We start from the raw sequence: 19,308 nt of genomic DNA on the forward strand, positions 1-19,308 counted from the left end.
ATCAGATGCCCTGCTTCCATGTTGGATATCCACTTTAAGCCAAAGCCCGGTCCCGTGCATTTTCATTGGACCTTGACCACACCCAGGGAGGATTATGATGCCCATTTTCCAGACGGAAAAACAGAGAGGGGGGACAGAGTTGACTCGAGATCCCCCGGTAAGCGAGATGACAAGCTCAGCACGTCATCCACCCGGACAAGGGAGCAAGCCTTCAGACAGGGGGAACATCAAACATCACGGTGACTCTCGATGTGGGAAGCTGGGAGCTCCCTCTGCCCTGTTCCCACGTGGAATATTGGTCGTCGGGCTGTCTGGGGATCCTGGGACCGGCGGAGAGTCAGGCGGCCCATTTTGGGGGGTGTGCACCTCCAGCATGACCAACCGTCCCGAGTTCACTCGACACTGAGGGGGTTCCTGAGATGTGGGACTTTATGTTTCCAAACCAGAAGGGCCCCAGCAAACCGGATGGTTACCCTACACAGCCCCGGGAGTCAGGGCTCCCGGCTCCCGCCTCACAGGTGTGCGGATTCTCTCCAGACTCCTCCTAAGTCCTGCCCCCAAATCCTGGCCTCACTCTGCTGCTGCCTTTCGCATCCGGGCCTGGAGCAGTGCCACCCCCCACATCGTTTATTTCCTTTTCCCACCTCGCCCCACACCCCTCCCCGCCTCCCCAGGCCACCAGTCAAACGTGCTCTCTGTGCGCCTTGCTGTTTGTGGGTCTTCTTGCTAAGTGCCTGCTTCATCATTTGGCATGTGTGTTTTCAGTGGTGTTGTGCTGTATCTTAGAACAACGATGCAACCGCTTCTCGCTCCTACCTGTGGACCCTGTTTTCTGAGTCCTCTCCGTGTGCTGCACACGGTGCTGATCAGTCTACACACACAACGTTTGATATTTATTATTGTTAACGCCCACAACAACTCTATGTGGTCCCCTTTTTACAGATGAGGAAACTGACGCACAGAGAGGCTAAGTGGTGGATCTGAAAACAGAATTCAGATCTCTCTGACCCCAGAGTCAGAAAACTTCATTAGTACACAGTACTGAGCCCAAACGATCCATAGATGTCCATTCGTTCATTCTGCAATGTATATTCCATCACGCACTGACTTTGCACCAGGCACTGTTTCTTGGGCCGGACGTACATACAAGGGTGAATGAGCTAGGTGTGGAGCTGACATCCTTGTGAGGGACACAAGACAACGAGACACACAAGGGCACAAACAAGTGCATAATTACGGCTGGGGAAGTGCTTTTTAGGAAAAGTAGAGGGTGCTAGGAACATGATTTATCAAGGCCCCTTTATGTGCTAGACGCTGTACTGGCACTTTCCAGAACACTCACAACAGGGTAGGTAGGATTATCCCCATTTTACAGACAAGGAAACTGAGGCCCAGAAGTGATGTAATTTAACCCATGTACGTTGCAGCACTATTCACAATGGCCTAAAGGTGGAAGCCACCTAAAGTCCACTGAGGGGTGAATGGACAAAGAAAATGTATATACACACAATGGAATATTACTCAGCCCTAAAAAGGGAGGGAAATTCTGTCACAAGCCACAACATGGATGGACCTTGAGGATGTTATGGTAACTGAAAGATGCCAGTCACGAAAGGAGAAATACTGCGTGATGCCACTCACATGGGGCACCTAGAGTCAAGTTCTTAGAACCAGAAGGTAGAATGATGGTTGCCAGGTGCTGGAGGGAGGAGGAAAAGAGAGCTGTTCAGTGGGTATAGAGTTTCAGTTTTGCAAGATGAACAGGTCCTAGAGATCTGTTGCACCACAAGATATATATCATTAACACTACCACACCGTACACTGAACATGGTTAAGAGGGTAAATTTTACATCCTGTGTTTTTTACCACGATAGAAAGACGTGATGTGATCTACCCAGGGTCAGGGCAGGTCGGCAGTGGAGCCTGGGTTTGGATTCAGAGATGTCCGGCTTCGAAGTCCTAGCTTGTCTCTAACATGGGGGTTTATTCCAAGTTACGGCCACCCGAAACGTGCTCATGACGGCCTCGGGAGGCAGGGCCGCAGCCCTCCCGGGCTCCTCTCTGCCGGGCTGCCCGACTCTACCCTCCGCCCCGATGTGTGTAGAAACCCCATCTTGGACCTGGATGAGGAACAAGAGGGCCCGCCCGCCCAGTTCTCCGATCCTTTGATGACAGCATGGAGGATGCTCCAACCAGAGGTGACAGTCACTGATCCAGAGAGATCCTCAGCTGGAGGGGAGGCCTGAATCCCCGAAGACAGAATGGAACAAGGATGGATGATGGGTTAGATCCAGAATGCCAAGTGCACGTGGCTTACCAGTGCAGGTGAGGAACTGTGTGGGCATCCGGCACCGAGCTCAGGATGACGAGTTGGCAGAACCCATAACCCCGTGCCCCCATGGCTAATGGAATGTTGGGTTGTAATATTAGAAGCAGAGAGTGAAAAGGGGGGAGGTGGCTGGCATCGGCTTGAGGATCCACAAGTATTCTACAAATATTCATGTGCACCTACTGTGCGTCGGCCCTCCACTGGGCACTGGGGTACAGCGGTCAGTTAGATTCAGTCCGGTCCTCTAAGTCTCACCAGGTACTGAGCGCTCACATGTACGAGCTCCTGGCTGATGCTGCAGACACCACCCCGTTTCATCCCCAGAGCTCTATGGGGTGGCTGCCATCATTAGTCTGTCTTCACAGACAAGGCAACTGAGGCTTGCCGGGGAGTGGGTGCCGGAGGCGTCTTTTGGGGTGTCTGCTCAAGACACCAAGACTTCCCATTCTCAGAAGCTTCCTGCTCTGTCCACAGAGGTGCAGACCCAGCTGCCAGGTCTGTTCTGTGTGACCCACTGGCCACGGTTGACCGGACTGGGTTGGACCAGAGTCCTGAGCACTGTGGGGTCAGCTGCCATCTACCCCGTGAGAGAAGCCAGCATTCAGACAGAGTGTTTGGGTGGAGAAGAATGTGGCCTATGCAGCGAAGTCACCACCAGCAGAAGCAGCCACCAGAGAAAGAGAGCGGGTTCTGGAAGTGGGGGCCTCCATGGTTCCATCTCAAGCCTGCAGCCCAGTTTGGCATGGCAGTGAGCCGGAGTCCCCCTGGTCCTGGGGATGCGCGGGTGGAGGCGGGGGAGAGCCAGAGTGTCAGGCTCATAGACGTCCCTCCCCATGGAAGGAAACATCAAGAGGGAGGGAAAAGTGTTCCCATCCCAATAGTGCCTAGGTAAGAAAGTCTAGAAAGCCCCACCCCCGTTTTTGGCTTGCTTGTATTACTTTGAGTGGATTTCTCTTGCTTGCAAACAGAGTCCCGGCTAACAGCAGGGCTAAAGCATCAAACTCATGAGCCCCAAATCTTGGCAGTGCACTGGGAGTGACAGTGCCTCTTCGGTTCAGCATTGCAGGTGGAGTCCAGCCCTGCTGGGTGGCTAAGGATAAAGACTTCCGGCCAGCAAACCTCCTTCTCTCCCGGTGGGAGCTCCAGGATTCCTCCTGGGTGGAAGCGACTGTAGGAGGAGGTTGCTGGGTGAGATTCTGAAGGGTCCTTTATCCCCCTCCATCTGCTCAACCACCCAGTGAGGAGGGCACCTCCCCATTTCAGAGATGGGGAGACGGAAGCTGGAGGTGCTACGGGAGCTGGCCTTGGTCATAGGATTGCTGGGACCGTCCAATCCCAAAGCCTTTGCTTTCACTCATTGCAACATATCGATTAATTTAGCCAATAACAAAACACCTAACTTTGGTCTATTCAGGCTTGATGGATACAAATGATCTAGTTCAGAGAGAAAATTCTGTTGCTCTTCACCAGAGGAAATATTATTGAGAAAAGCATGAACGTGAAAGGTGTGACCATCAGTTAACTGAGAAACCATACTCTTTCCTTGATAACTCAATAGGTGTTTTTTTTAAAATCTATACTAGCACTTCCGACTCCATGCAAGCCTGTTAATTTAGCGGAGCAATTGCTGTCTCTCATTTAAAACCATTTGTCTCGAACCGGAGCACTTAAGACTCCACACCATTCAATTCCCATTAAACGTGTTTTTGAAAATGCGAGAAGCTCGGAGAACTCGAATATTAACATTTGAATGCTCCGCAAAAAGTGAGACGCACACCGGCACACTTTCAATTACAGAATGTCACACTGGGAAATAGATGGAGGTGACATTTCCATGGCCCGCAGTTGAAACTGACCTTATAAGGAAACCTGATCTCCATCAGACATTAATTCTGAGCACGACAGAGTTCTAACAACCAGAAGAGTTAATGTCACTTGTTCACTTTCTCTAGCCCACTAATTCAATCAACAGAAATTAATTAGGCTCCTGTTAGAAGCAAGGCACTGCATTATTTAGGTGCAGGAGAAACGAAGACAGATAAAACACCCCTCTCTTTCTGAAGCCCGTTAATTTAGTGGTGGAGGAATGAGGGGGAGAAAATGGGAGCTCTACTGCACTAGGCCGCTTTACCCATCATGTCAATAAATTCTTAAAATAACCTGGCAAGGTAAGTATATAAAGATTTTCCAGTTCACTGTCAACAACTGCTTCTGTATAAGACAGGATGCAATCAGGACTTTCGTGGGCCTGAGCAAGGTGCCACGGGAACACAGAGAGATGAATTCTGGTGGCGGTTAGGATGCTAATGAGGCGTCACCTGAGCTGCACCTTGAGGGGCTGGGAGGTTTCAGAAGCCAAAGAAGAAAGGAGAGGCAAGACCTGAGCAAATGCTCGGGGGCGTGAGAGGCCTGGAACGGGCAAGGATTTGGGGGCACAGAGAGAGGGGATGGGACCTGAAATCACAGAGTGGTGGAAGGGAAGATGAGCGGCAGGACCAGCTGGAGCTGCCTGCCTGCTGATAGGACCCTCTGGAGACCCTCTCAAGGGGGAGGGAGCCCAGCTCTCCAGTCTTATTCAGAAGGGTCCTGCACAGCCAGGTCTCCACGTTGGGGGTGGGGAGGGGAACAGGCACTCGGCATGTCAGTGAGATGCTGGGGTCACTGTGCGCTGGGGAGGGGGGCTCACAAGGTATGTTGGAGGGCACTGAATGGGGTGGGAGTTGATGGGGAGGAAGAAGTCAGGGCCCGGATCCTAAACTTGCAGTCTTAGAGTTAGCACGGCCTTTAAGAATTATGGGTTCCTCAAAAAGTCAAACACAGAATTACCATGTGGCCCTGCAAATCCACTCCTAAGTATATACGGTCACGCACCGTACAACGACATTTTGGTCAATGACGGACCACACATATGATGGTGGCCCCAGAAGATTAGTCCCACGGAGCCTAGGGGGGTAGGGGGCTGTACCATCTGGGCTTGTGTAAGGGCACTCTTTGATATTTGCACAACGATGAAATCGCCCAATGACGCATTTCTCAGAACGTGTCCCTGTCATTAAGTGACGCATGACTGTCCTCAAAAGAAGAGAAAACAGGAACTCAAACGAATACACGTACATTCAGAGCAGCGCTACACACAAGCGCCAAAAGGTGGAAACCACCCAGAGTCTCCATCGACCCATGAACGGATCAACAAAACGTGGTCTACTCACACAAAGGAGTGTTATTCTGCCATGAAAAGGAATGAAGGGCTGACACAGTCTCCAACACGGATGAACTCAAAAACAGAAGGCCACCTATTGTACGATTCCATTTATATGAAACTTCAAGAATACGTAAAGCCGAAGAGATGGAAAGCAGATTAGTGGTTGTCAGAAGTGAGAAGGATAGTGGGCCAGACTCCTCAGTGGTTCGGGGTGACGAAAAGCTTCTGGAACGAGACAGTGGTGATGGCTGCACAATACTGTGAATGGACTAAAAGGCACTGAATTGTTCACTTAAAATGGTTAATGGTTCATTTTGTTCAGTGAGTTTGACCTAAATAAAAAAATAAAAATAGGAAAGAATTATGGAGCCCTCGTCCTTTACAGATGGGGGCGAGGGGGTCAGAACAGCACACACTAATCACATAGGCCTGCATTTGCACTCCTGCCTGCTCCGGGCTGGGTGATCCGGGTTTCGCTTCCTTTATCACTTAGGGGACATCACGGCGCCCCGTGACAGGCCAGCGCTGTGCGTGGGTGCTGCTGCTGAAACGGCGAACAAGACCAAGATGAAGCTGTTCTCCCAGCTTATAGTCTAGCAGCTGGCCTCAGTGTCCTTACCTGTGCAATGGGGGGTAGTAACAGTTCCTGCCTCTCGGCTTCTTACGAGGACTAAATGAGATTAAGCGGCAAAGGTCCCGGCACAGAGTGACTGTTGATGGTGACTGTGCTGCTGCTGCTTAACGTTAGAGAGAGACGGGTCTAGAACCCACTTGTCCCATGGACTTTCTCATACTGCCCCTAGGCTAGGAGCATCAGCAAGACCCAACATAAGGGAAGAAGCTAACTTGCTGGGTTCTGGGTGGGGTTGGGCTGGCAATAAATATCACATTGTGATCAATGGGTACTGACTATTTGAAAGATTTTATGGCCTCTTTTAGGCTTTGAGGGAAAAAGAGCTGTGATTGATTAGTCATGTCTGTCACGTGCACCATGATGGACAGTACAGGTACATGTGCTGTGCATGGAGCTGGCATCCGAGATTGGGCTTCAGACTATAAAGCTTGGGTCCAAGGCACCATTCTACCTTATGTAACTGTGCAACACAGTGAAACTTATGAAAATGCTCTGAGCCTCAGTTTCCTTATTTCTGGAACCAGGAGAGTGATGCCTCGCTCACAGCTGGGCTGTGCTGGGAATTAGTGAGAGCAGATGTAAACAGCCTGGCGTATCACAGGCACATGAGACGTTTGAGTTTACTCTGTCTCTGACTTCTGCTCTCTTTCTGCTGACGATGCTAGAGCTCTAGAGCTCTGTGCTCTGAGGTCCGTGGAGGTTTCTGGGTCACTGAGGAAAGGGGCCCGAGAGAGGGGCAGACTCTCCCGGTGGACTTGCTCCGGAGCCCCTCAGATGCAAGCCGGCCACAAGGGAAGGCTCCTTTTCCCCGGTAGAGATGCCTGGAGCATCAACAGTCACAGCAGAGAGCTGGGCGCCCGGGATCCTGGGGCCTCTGTGGTGGCGGCAAGTCCCTAACCTCTCTGATGCAAGCCACCATTGTCTCTCACCTGGACAAGGGCGATGACATCCTCGGGGGCCTCTTGGCTTTCTCTCTTGCTCCCCTTCCATCTGCTTTCTACTCGGTCCCTGATCTTTTTAAGGATAATTCATCTCACATCACTCTCCTGCCTAAAACCCTCCAATCACACTGAGAAAATGTGAACCCCGAGAGAGTAGGGGTCGGCTTTTTCTTGTTTCCACGGCATCCAGAGCTTGGCAAGGTTCCTGGAGTCAATTTATGCTTTGAATGAATTCAACGTGTCTGAGCTGTGAAATGAGGACACTTAACACCTGCCTTTTGAGGCCGATCTGAGGATTCGTATTAAAATCAGGGAGCAGGTCTGACATTCATGTTAAAACGACAACTTACCAACAATATTCCCCTCCCCTCAACTGTGAAGTCGCTGCGGTGAGGGGGTCCACCACAGCCCCGCTCTGACTCAGATACCAAAGGCGCATCCCTCTCTTGGCCTCGGCGTCCTCACGTGTAAAACGTGGGTGTGGAGCACACCGTTTCTAAGGCCCCTTGGGACCCTCAGAACCATCTGGCAGGCGTACTGGGAGCTCCACAGTTTACTGAGCATCCCGCACGGCACTGCTCCCCGAGCCCCACGCCGACCCCAGGAGCAGCATTAGCATCGTCCTTTGGAACAGACTGGCCCCTGGATGCACCCGGGAAAAGGAGGGGGTGGCCTGAGGGATCCCGGGTTGTGGGGGGGGCTTCGGGGCATTGGCACCCCCTGAGGGTTGTGACCCAGGGAAGGCTGCAGAAATCCCCAAATCAGAATGGAAAGCGGGGTGGTGGCGGGCACTCCTGGTCTTTGAAACCCCAAATCTCCCCGTGTCTTCCACACCGCGGTTCCCCCTCACTTTCTTAATTAATTCTCACACCCCTTGTGTTTACTTAACGTATTTCTTGAAATCACCTTGTTTTTTAAGTTTAAATAAACTCATTTTCCTAGAACCCTTTCTAAACTCTACCCAACCCCCTTCCTTCAAAGTTTCATTTGCTGCAAATAAAGGTGATTGGGGAAAGGCTGTAATAAAATCAAGGCAGGTCATTGAGTTAAAAGTTGGATAGGGGTCAGCTCAGTGGCACAGCGGTTAAGTTCGCACGTTCTGCTTCGGCAGCCCAGGGTTCACCGGTTCAGATCCCGGGTGTGGATCTACACACTGCTTGTCAAGCCATGCTGTGGTAAGCGTCCCACATATAAAGTAGAGGAAGATGGGCACAGATGTTAGCTCAGGGCTAATCTTCCTCAAAAAAAAAGGAAAAAAAAAACCCCAAAACCCCCAGGGATTTGTTTCCTTGACATGATCAGAACTGAAGGAGAAATTTAAATTAATCCATCAATTAAACAGAACAGGAAGCATCGGAATACACAGCGAGCGAGGGGACTTTTCGGGTGGGGCATGCGACAGGCCTGCAAAAATGCTGTTTCTTACTACGTGTCTCCGTCAAAATGAGCGGGAAACCCGGCTCTAAGCAGAGAGCGAGTCCTCCAGTTGCTCCCACCTCTCTCTCTCCCTTTTCCTTTAATTAAAATGCTAACTAGTTCTCTCTGCTCCCTCTTATCGGCCTGGAGCATTTGGAGGGCGGGATGCGATGAGAGTCCACAAGGTTTAGATCAATAGGATGAGAGGAATTCAGGCGAAAGGGCAAAAGGAAGAAAGGAAAATCCTTCCAATTTGCTCAGGAGGGAGAATAAAAGTCGTGGAAGCACGGGCTTCGGTGTGACGCCCGCACCTGCTGCGCCGTGCAGGCGCCGTCCACGTGGAATTTCAGCGGCCTGCAGGGTTTGCCCGGCCTGACAGCCTCTGAAGGTCTCAGAGCTCACAAGCCAGCCATTCTTACCGTTGGCTGCTCATGGGAATGAGGAGAGTGAGCTCCCAGGCGGGATCCGGGCATTGGTGACGCTCCCGAGGCCAGGTGGAGAACTACGGCCATGAGGGGTGGCCGGTGGGCCCTGTGCTTGACCCACGTCTGCATGACCCCCACGTCCCCGGAAATGGGGGTTTCTGACTTTGAAAGTTAGACTTCCCAAAGAGACAGGGAGAGAGAAGCCCCAGGGTGGCTGTTTCCCAGGTGGTGTGTAGGGTGTTGAATGGGAAACCAGCCCCTTTTACCCACTGTGTGACCTCGGGCACATTAAGTAACCTCTCTGTGCCTCAACTTCCTCATCTGTAACATGAGGATAATACCAGTTGGACCCACCTTGTGGGCCAGCAGAGGGTGAACCGAGACCTGGGACTTGGGTCCCTGCTGTATCTCCAGCCCCAGAGCAGCGCCTGGCTACAAATATCACTGACTAAACAGTCAACGCTCCACGAACACCCTATGAAGATGGCGTCTGTCTCATCTCACTATGCTGCCTCATGGCCCCTGTGAACACAAAAATCTTTATGTGCAGCACAGACTAGAGATGGGTCCCCCAGACCTCTCTGGGGCCCCAGAGATGCTTCCTGCATTCTCCCGTGTGCTCTCGGGGCCAAGACAACAGAGCTGGCAGGGGCTGGGGACATTCCTTTCCTGTCTGCAGCCCCAGCCATTGGCTTTCTTGCAGACCCAATGGGACACAATGACAGGCTCAGTGCCTCTGTTGTCAAGGCCAGGGGTCGCCATGGAAACCAATAAAGCCGGAGCCTGGGGCCTTTGCTGATGGCTAACAGGGCCCCATTCACGGGGCCAGGACAGCTGGCATTGGGACAGGAGGCTTTCTCTCGGGCCTGGCTTTCCTCCTCCAGCCCCAGCTCCCGCAGCCTCCCACCCTCCCTCTCTGCGTTCCTAATTTCCTATAACCCGCCTCTGGGGGGTTATACAGTCATCGGTGACTTGCATAAGGGGAGGGGAATTCTGTTCTTGCAAACAGGCACGTGCTGACCCCTCGGAAGGATGGAGCGGGCAGTTGAGAAAGTCACACGAGCCAGAAACCGGGTCCAAAAGTGCCATAGATTAGCTCGATGACTCTGGGCAAGTCGCTCGGCTCCGCACGGCCTCAGTTTCCTCACCCATAAAATGGGAAGAAGGGAGCCAACCCCTGAGGTCATGGCGTGCTCCATCTGGCAGCGGCACGCACACCGGGCATGGGAGAGACGGCTCATGGCAGGCCGTTTTCTCAGGCCAGAGACCCCTCTCCACCGGGTAGGGAAGGCGTTTCTTCTCCGCCCTGGATGTGGGGAAGCGCTATTTGCACGTCCCGTGTCCCCACCAGAACGTCTAGGTTCTCTGAGATGCTGCTTTGGCCCCGACTCCCCAGCCTCGTGCATCCAGGCTCCCCCAGGAGGACGAGGGCAACGTCAATCACGGACGCGGGGCGCAGGAACACATGACTGTAGAGCGGGTGGCCCCCAGCCTGTGAGCAAAGTGAAGGAAAAACAGACGCGGCTGCAAATCCGAGCCCTCTGCCTGGGAGGGACAGCCAGCCTCGTCCTGGGGCAGGAAAGACGTGGCAAGACGCGGCTGCGAACGGAGGAGCTGGTTTTTGGTGTCCCACCCATCAAGGGAGGAGTGGTGGAAGAACAGATCTGGTGTGCTTTTTTTTTTTTTTTGGTGAGGAAGATTGTTGCTGAGCTAACATCTGTGCTAGTCTTCCTCTACTTTGTATGTGGGATGCTGCCACTGCATGGCCTGATGAGCGGTGTGTAGGTCTGCGCCTGGGATCCGAACTCACGAACCTGGCCGCCTAAGTGGAGCCCACAAACTTAACCACTATGCCACCGGGCTGGCCCACAGAACAGATCTGGTTTAAAAAGGATGCCTATGCCGACGCTGAGGGCCGGCCTCTGACATCTGTTCACTCAGTTCCACCAATGTTGACCGGGCACCTGTGCAGACACCATGCAGAACAAGGACGTGTCCCGCTCTGATCCCGGGGGAGGGCCAAAATAAACAAACAAACAACGTCAGCGCGATTGGAGGAGACACATTTCCCGTTCTGAGAAAACAAACGATTTTGAGGACTCCGGGAACTGCCACATATGCAAATGTCACAGCCTGTAACCACCGAATCATTTATTTCGTTCGAGGTCTGCACCGCAGGTGGCTTGGAAACACTTTCTTGGTGATTGGAGCTATGGTGTGTGCCTGACAGGATTCCCATAATCCCTTGGAAATATCCCAACTTTTCACTAACTGGAAGGATCCTTCATTTATGCGTGTATGTAGGGATCGGCTATGATTGAATGAATGAATACCTCCTGTGTCAAGGCTTAACACACACTGTCTCATCTAATCCTGGACGATAAATACTACTCTTCCCATTTTCAGGTGAGGCAATAGGCTCAGAGAGGTTTGGCCACTTGCACAAGGACACACAGCTAGAGATGGTGGAGCTGGGTTAGAACCAGGACTGTCTGGGCTTGAAGACCAAGCTCTGGGCACATTGCCACATTGGTGGCTTCGATCCTTACCCAGAAACCTCACCAGACAACTCAGACCAACACACACCTCTTTTCCAGGAAGAAAAAAACCTCCAAACCAACAGTTACCACTGTCTGCAGCCTTCCTGAAGATGCTCAGCTTTTGGCCACACACTCATTTCCAACCTCAGCCCACACTTGGCGCTTCTCCTGAACCGTAACTCTCCTCCCAAAGTCCCTGAGGAGCCCTGGCCCCCGCAGTGGGACGTTAGGTCCTTTGGGTGGAAGAACTGGCATCTCTATGACTGCCGGTACTTGGGACAGCTCCAGGTGACGGAGAACGCCGCCTGCATGCTGGGAACAGGAATCTGTGATGGAGTTCGCCTGCCTCTTCCGGCTTCCTAACTCGCCTGCCGCCTCTTTAAACATTTTGGTGCAAGAGAGACAGCAAAGGGGAGGTCCAGGGATATATAGAAGCCCCCTTACGTTCCAAGACCCCCAGTGGATGCCTGAGACCACGGATAGTTCTGAACCCTACGTATACTGTGTTTTTTCCTGTTTATACACATTCGAGGTGCGACAGCAAAACTAGCATAAATTTCCTTTTTCTTCACAATTTCACGAATAGAAGTTTCGTTCTACTGTAGATCTTGGCAACCTCAGCTTATGATTTTTTTTCTTTCCTTATTCAGTTGAGAACTTTCGCCTTTTCACTTAAAGGGAGCACTTGACGGTTTCTCTTTGGCATATCCGAATTACCAGCATCACTAGTCTCGTGCTTTGGGGCCATGATTAAGTAAGATAAGGGTTACTGGAGTGCAAGCCCTGCGATCCCGCCACAGTCCATCTGATAGCTGGGACGGCTACTGAGTGACTAACGGCGAGAAGCGGGTACCAGGTGGACCTCGGGATGATTTATATCTCAGGCGGGATGGAGCGGGACAGCATGAGATTTCATCACGCTACTCTGTATGTGTGCAATTTAAAACTTGTCGAGTGTTGACTTCTGGAATTTTCCATTTAATATTTGCAGACTGCGATTGACAGCGGGTAATGGAAACCTTGGAAAGCGAAACCGCGAATAATGGGAGCTACCGTAGTAACGAGAAAGCACCACGACTCATCGCCTTCCGAAAAAAAGCTGTTCCGACCAAACAGGCAGGCTCCCCCCTCACTTGAGATGTGCCCACGATGGCCGTCCATCCCATGACCCAGAAGCCGGGCTGCCCGATGGCACTTGAGAGTCGATTTTGAAGACCCTCGTGCCCAGCCACCTTCCCATCTGGCGGCTTGTTTTTTCGAGACATAGAAGGTGGTCTGCCCACTCAGGGAGTGCCCGGAGCCTTCCCTCGGGATGCTGGGTCAGGTGGCTGGAGTCGTTAACCTGCAGCTGACCATGCCTCGTTTAGCGGGTTTAGCTAAAGGGGTGGGGCTCATAGGACAAAATGTGGCACCAAAGAAAGAGCTGGGATAGGAACCAGGGGAAGAAGGTTGACCAGAGGATGCCTGTGACTATCAACGTGCGAGGCTAGAAGAGTGTCAGTCAATTGTCCAACGGCAAGTGCTCTCCCAATGTTTTGTCCACACAGAGCCAAACATCCACGGAGAGGAAACCCCTCCAGGGGTCCAAACTCCCCGGGCTCCTCGGCTCCCATCAGGAGGCGTGCTCTACCTCCCTTCCCTTTGAGAAAAAGGCCTCCATTTCACTTTCAGGGGAAAACAAACTTGCTAGGTAAAAAAAGCAAATCTCTAAAATAATGCGCTTGAGACATGTACAAACCCCCCAGCCATCCTCCAGGTCAAGAGCTAAGGGCTGCAGCAGCAGTTGGAGAGTTTTAAATGTGCGCCATTTTATTTTCTCACCTAACAGAGCCGACCCAGCTGCTCTCTTGCTTGAACATTCCCTGGCTCCCTGTTACCCGCAGGATAAAACTGAGCTGCGGGGCTGGGCACCCAGCCCTCTTAGAGCCTGTATCTCCTGCCCTGCCCTGCCCTGCTGACACTGACCTGCATGCTCTGCTCTTTCCCGCCTCCAGGTCATCACTCACGTGGTAATGTCTGTTGAAACATCCTTTCTACCCCCACCTCCTCTTTATATTCCTTTAACTCTGTGCATCTTTTTATATCGAACCTCTGGTCACCTCCTCCAGGAAGCCTTCCTGAGCCTCAATTCAGGGTTAGATGCCACTCAATCTGTATTTCTCCAGCAATCTATCTGGTTTTTTTTTTTCTAATGAAAATTTCCAAACACAGAATGAACTTGGCTATACCTACCCCTAGTTTCAACTGTTGACATTTGCCATGTTTAGATTATCCATCAATTTATATACACGTTCTTTTCCAGGTCACCTGTAATGTGACAATCTGTTCACATCTCTGTCTCTCCCCTTAGCCTGTGAAATTCACTTGTGCACCCATTCACTTGTTCATGGATTCACCGCCAGGCACTATTTTCTGATGGCCCACTGTCTGAAGACACGATACTAAATCCTAAGGACCAAGGTCGGGCCCGGACAGCAGAGTCTCTGCCTTCTGTTCCAGCGGAAGAGACAGACGACAAATAAGTAGACAAATAAGATAATTTCACACTGTGATGAGTGAGGGGCATCAGCAGAACTCCATGGCGAGTGACTGCCGCATCTCTGTGCCCCCAGCATCCCGCACCACGTCCACAAACGTTGGCTGTGCTGCCCAGCCAGGTGCTCCGACCACAGGGTCCCACCGCGGCCTGTGCTCTGGGGTCACTATGGCAACCGTCCTTTCCTTTCCGCCGGCCCCCGTGAAGGGGGACGGGGAAGGGGACCAAGACGACTGAGGAGCCGCCCCACCTGCTCAGGCCTGAGACCCCTGCCTTCCGCGGTCTGCTCTCAGGATGACTTCTCAAGTGTGAGAACATCTGGCTCGCAAAACCAGGTGAATTTATCAATGGTCCCCATCTGGCCTATTTCTGGATCAGTCTGAGGAGCTATAATGTCAATGGGCGAAGGCAACACAGACAAAATACAAGAGGCTGGGGCCAGCCCCCAGGGGCGGACTTGGGCAGCTCTGCTGAGCTCGTGGGTCTAGGGCTCCGTGGAACAGGTGGGGGTCCTCGGAGCCCTTCACTGCGCACCTGAGTAACTGTTGCGGGGGAGTTATGGAGGGCGGTCCTGCTGGGAAGAGGTGGCATACGGAGGCCCGTACCCACTCCCCCACCCTACACTGAGATCTCTGGAGCACCTATTAGGGGCCACCTGCCTAGACGCCTGGGGGGACCTCGGAGGCCAGCTCTGGAAAGCAAGCCTGCCCTGGCTGCAGAAGAGAAAGATCCTCCAGGTTTATCCATCCTGGGCCAAGGCAGGCACTGCTGTCATTACAAGATCGAGTATAACAGCAACAGCAACATTTACCGATCACTTACTTTGGGCCAAACCCTGTTTTAAGCTTTGACACATAACAGTGCCCTTAATTTTCAGAACAACCCTCTAAAGTAGTTACTATTATCATCCTCTCTTACCAAAAAGAGAAAAAAGGGAAATGGGAGCACAGAGAGGTTAAGTGACTTGCCCAACAACACACAGCCATGAAGTCGCCGACCCGGGATACAAACCCAGGCTGGCTCTAGATCCAGTGCTCTACACCACAGAAGTCACTCAGACTCAAACCAGAAGTGTTTCTTCTAGAGGTACAAGACTGCTGAGTGAGTTACCCTTTGTAATCTCACAGTTACGGTGGGCAGTGGGGCAGTGGAATGATGGGGTTTGGGCTTGGGTTTGAATCTGGCTCGGCCTCTGTTTTCTCAACTGGAAAATGGGGATGATAGAGCTCCCTCACCCCCAGGCTTCTCCGAGGACTAAATGAGGCGATCCACGTAAAACGTGCAAAAATGTTCAAACCTACACAAAAGTTGCAAGCACAGCTCAACAACCACTGCTTGTTCATACTCTGCCACATTTGTACCTGATATTTCACCCTGAAACCCTCCAGCCTGCATCTTCTAAGAACAAGGACATTCTCCTATATAACCTCAGTACAGACGATGTGAGATACACGGTATTTCATTCGCAGTCGGGAAATTCATCACTGACATAATACTATTAGCTAATATATCTACATGCAGATCCCCCGACTTGTCCCCAAAAGGTGTCTTGTGGCTGTTTTGTTTCCCGGATCCAGGCTCCACCCAGGATCCCTCAGATGCCCCTTTCATCGCCTTTCACCTGGAACCATTCCTCAGCCCTTCTGCCTTTTATGACGTTGGCGTTCTAAGAGTTCAGGCTAGATGCTCTGCCTGCATTTCATCTTAATCACTATTTGTCTTTAAGTCCTTGTAAAATAAACTGCAGCTCAGGGCGAAGGGGGAGGGAGAGAGAGGTCTGCGGGGGACACGATGCCCGAGGTACAAGGTACGGGGGTCGGGCCAGGGAGGGCGCACAGCACTGGCTCCACTCGGGTGGAAGTGAAAGATTTCCTGGAAGCAGTGGCAGAGGACGCTTCAAGGTGATGAGAGCTCTGGCGGGTGACCGAGGTGGCAGGGCCACTGCAGACAGAGGCCACGGCGTAGGGGAACCAGAGCGGCAAACAGCAGCAACGCCTCTCCGTGTGAGGGCACTGCGCCGTGATCACGGTCTGTTCCTACTTGGACCGGAACCTTCCAGAGGCCGGTCCTTGTGTCTGGATCTGGCCTTGCCCCCCAGGCGCCCACGGCGTGTCCAGCCCCCACTCAGCATCCAGTCACAGAGCGCCTGGCCCCCAGGTCTCCCAGATATTCAGGGAAGGGCGACTCCCCTCCAGGGCTGACGTGGCTGCCAGCTCTCACATACGCACTGCAGGATCGTAAAGGGCACAGCCTCAGGATTCCCACACCTTCCCTGCCAATGAAACGTGGCTTTCTCAACCTGCTTCCTTCAGGCCGCCTCTTGGGGAATGGGCCGCTCCTGTGAAAAATTTCAAAATGAACCTCTAACTGCCCGCAGAAGGAAAGGATGCCAGGGGAGTCACTCTCCAGTTTCCTCCACCTGCTCTGGGCATCAGCCATCCAGGTTGCCAAGCGAGTGATTCTCACGGAAACTCCTTCTGTCTTATGGGGAGAAGAAAGCAAAATGCCCTCTGATCGCGTCCCTGAGCCTTCCTTTCCCCTGGGTTTCAGAAAGAAAGGGGTGTGTGTGTGCTGTTTTAGCCCTTAGAATGGAAAGGAAGGGTTTATTTTGGGGCTTGAGCAAAGACGCCTTTTCAAGGTGACCCTCACTTCATTTCCTGGGACCAGAAGGCAGACGACTGTAGAAATGGTTCTGCCAGCCCACGGACTAAAGCAAAGCCCTTATCTGTCACTTTAATACCCATCATTGTTTATTTTGTTCCCGCCGTAAAGGGGCTCATCTCCTGGTGTTCTCTCCACAAAGCATCCTTGAAAAATCTGTCCTGTACCTTTGTGTGTCCTTCAGACCGAAAGCTACACACGTGTGCATGGGTACACACACACACACTTGCATGCCCAGTCCCACAGCTAACAGTCATCGACACACGCTGAGACGCACCCCCACATGTCAGCAGATACATGCAAATCCACGAGGAGACACACACACACACACACATGTCTGCACTCACAGTTGGCAGGGTCCTGAAGCAAGCCCAGCTCCCAACTGCTTGAAATGCCTCCTCTATGTCATTCTGCAGAGTCCCAGGGACCCGACCGGCTGGTTCATCCTAAGAGGGGCCGCCTGGCACCAGCTCCCCCTCAGGAGGAGGCTCCGGACTTCCAGGCAGTCCCCAGAACATGGGCTCAGGTACAGGCAGGAGGAGGACTCCTGGAAAAGGATGTGCTCAGGTGGTTCCCAGCAAGAGCTAGAGGCAGAGGGATGGAGAGGAGGTGAAGGAGGCGGGGAGAGTGAGAGACTGCAAGAGGGATTCAGAGAGAGAGATTTTCAGACAGAAGCAGAAAGGAAAAACCCTCACAGAGGCAAAGAGAAAAAGACAGAAAGAAAGAGATGAACAGAGAGAGAAAAATAGAACACAGATTTTTTAAAAAAGATGTTTTAAGCCCAGCTTGATTTCAGCCGGAAAGATGAGCTGGGACCTTCTGAAAAAGGCTGTCTGCCTCCCCTTCCTCCTTCCAGGGGGCCTCTTCCTAGATTTTTCTCTAACAGGTCAGGAAACCCTGAAGCTACAAAGCGGAGACCCAAGCCTTCGATTCCCAAATGGCTTCCCCAGGACTCCGCTGGCGGCGGGGGCTTCAGCAGACCCAGCCTATGACATGGCGGCAGCCAGGAAGGGGCTCGGAGGGGCCCCAAGTCATCTCCAAGACCTCCAGGGGCAGAGGGGCAGCTCCGGCTCTGAAAATCCACCTGACGCCCTCTCCGCGGGGGAGGTTGGGGGAATCCATTACTCTACCACCCCCATTAGAGCCCAAGCTGGGGGAGGGGGCGTCAATGCCTGTCCACAGGGGCCCAGAAGAGGAAGCGGGAATGGTCACAAGATGGGGAGGGGGAGCGCAGGGGGGACGCGGAGCTTTCGGTCACGTGCTGCTCATCAGTTGCCATGACGACGGCAAGGGGGTGGGGGCGCCCAGCCCGGAGGCTGCAAGACAGACCGTGCTGGCTCTAAATCACGGTGACGGCGCTTCAGTTGAGCTATTACGCCGTTGCCGTGGCAACCAATGGGCTCAAATCGCAGAGGAAATCTATAATTATTACTAGCCAGATACCGGCGAACTCCGCGCAGTAATAAGCACGTTAGGGCCGTTCGACCTGAGCTCTGGGAGGGGGAAATGCCGACCTCCAGCCCCCAACTCCGGGGAGAATAAGGCCCAGGGAGACTCCTCAAGGCAGATCTGTTGCTCCAGAATGGGAACCTGGAAGGCTCTCTCAGCCAAATGAAGAGTAAACATTAGGTGAAACCACATGAAATTGCCAACGTTTGACCATTGGCAAGCATTTCCCGTGAATTTATTGTGGAAATTTCCAACAGGCAGCCAAGTTGGATCTGACAGCGCATACCTGCACACCCACGCCTAGCTTCTGCGGTCCACACTTGGCCACGCCTACTTTATCAGAGATCTACCCCTCTAGCCATCCGTTAACCCTCTATGTTTTGAAGCGTTTCAAAGTAAATTGCAGACATCAGGACCCTTCCCCCTCAAACACTTCAGCCTGCATAAAATTATTTGATCATTTTTGAACAAGAAAAACAGCAATTTTCACATGATTCCATTTAAATAGAATAAAAATTGGGGCTGGCCCCGTGGCCTTGTGGTTAAGTTTGGCATGCTCCACGTCAGTGGTCCAGGTTTGGTTCCTGGGTGCAAACCGACACCATTGGTCTGTCAGTGGCCATGCTGTGGCAGCAGCTCACATACAAAATAGAGGAGGACTGGCACAGATGTTAGCTCAGGCGAATCCTCCTCAAGCAAAAAGAGGAGGACTGGCAAAAGATGTTAGCTCAGAGCAAATTTTCCTCAGCAAAAAATAAATAAAATCAAATCTAGATTTATATCTGTCATCCATCCGTCCATCCACCCATCCATCTTCTTTTCTATCTAGCCACCCACTCAGTCTCTCACTTATCCATCCATGCATCCAACTATCCATCTGTCCACTCACCCATGTTCTTTTCTATCCAGCCATCCACCCAGTCTCCCATTCATCCACCCATCCATCCATGCATCGCTGGGAGATCTCATGCACATGCATGATTTCCACAAATGATTCACCATCCCTGAATCTTCCTTCCTGGTCCAGCAGATACCACCAACAGCATGTCTTACATATTAAGCTCAATATGTTCTCAACTAAAATCATCCTTTTCCCTTCACCACACCTGTTCCCTTTCTTGTGTTCAGCATCTCAGTAAACAGAACCACTGCTACCCACTTGTTCAAGCCAGAAG

At 52.2% G+C, this 19,308-nt stretch overlaps 1 protein-coding gene across 2 annotated transcripts in view; it reads right to left on the reverse strand.

Moving 5' to 3' along the window:
- The window catches only part of ABAT (4-aminobutyrate aminotransferase), an 89,794-nt gene that overhangs the window by 40,464 nt on the left and 30,022 nt on the right, over positions 1-19,308 (reverse strand). The window contains exon 1 of one of the 2 annotated variants that reach the window (XM_008541517.2): positions 17,032-17,927. The exons of the other annotated variant lie outside the window; for it this stretch is intronic. The gene's annotated coding sequence lies outside the window, so the exon portion shown is untranslated. Of the gene's footprint in view, positions 1-17,031; positions 17,928-19,308 lie in introns of those variants that run through there. 2 annotated transcript variants of the gene reach the window in all.

Source organism: Equus przewalskii, chromosome 12, assembly GCF_037783145.1.
Source record: "Equus przewalskii isolate Varuska chromosome 12, EquPr2, whole genome shotgun sequence".
Classification (NCBI taxonomy): Eukaryota; Metazoa; Chordata; class Mammalia; order Perissodactyla; family Equidae; genus Equus; species Equus przewalskii.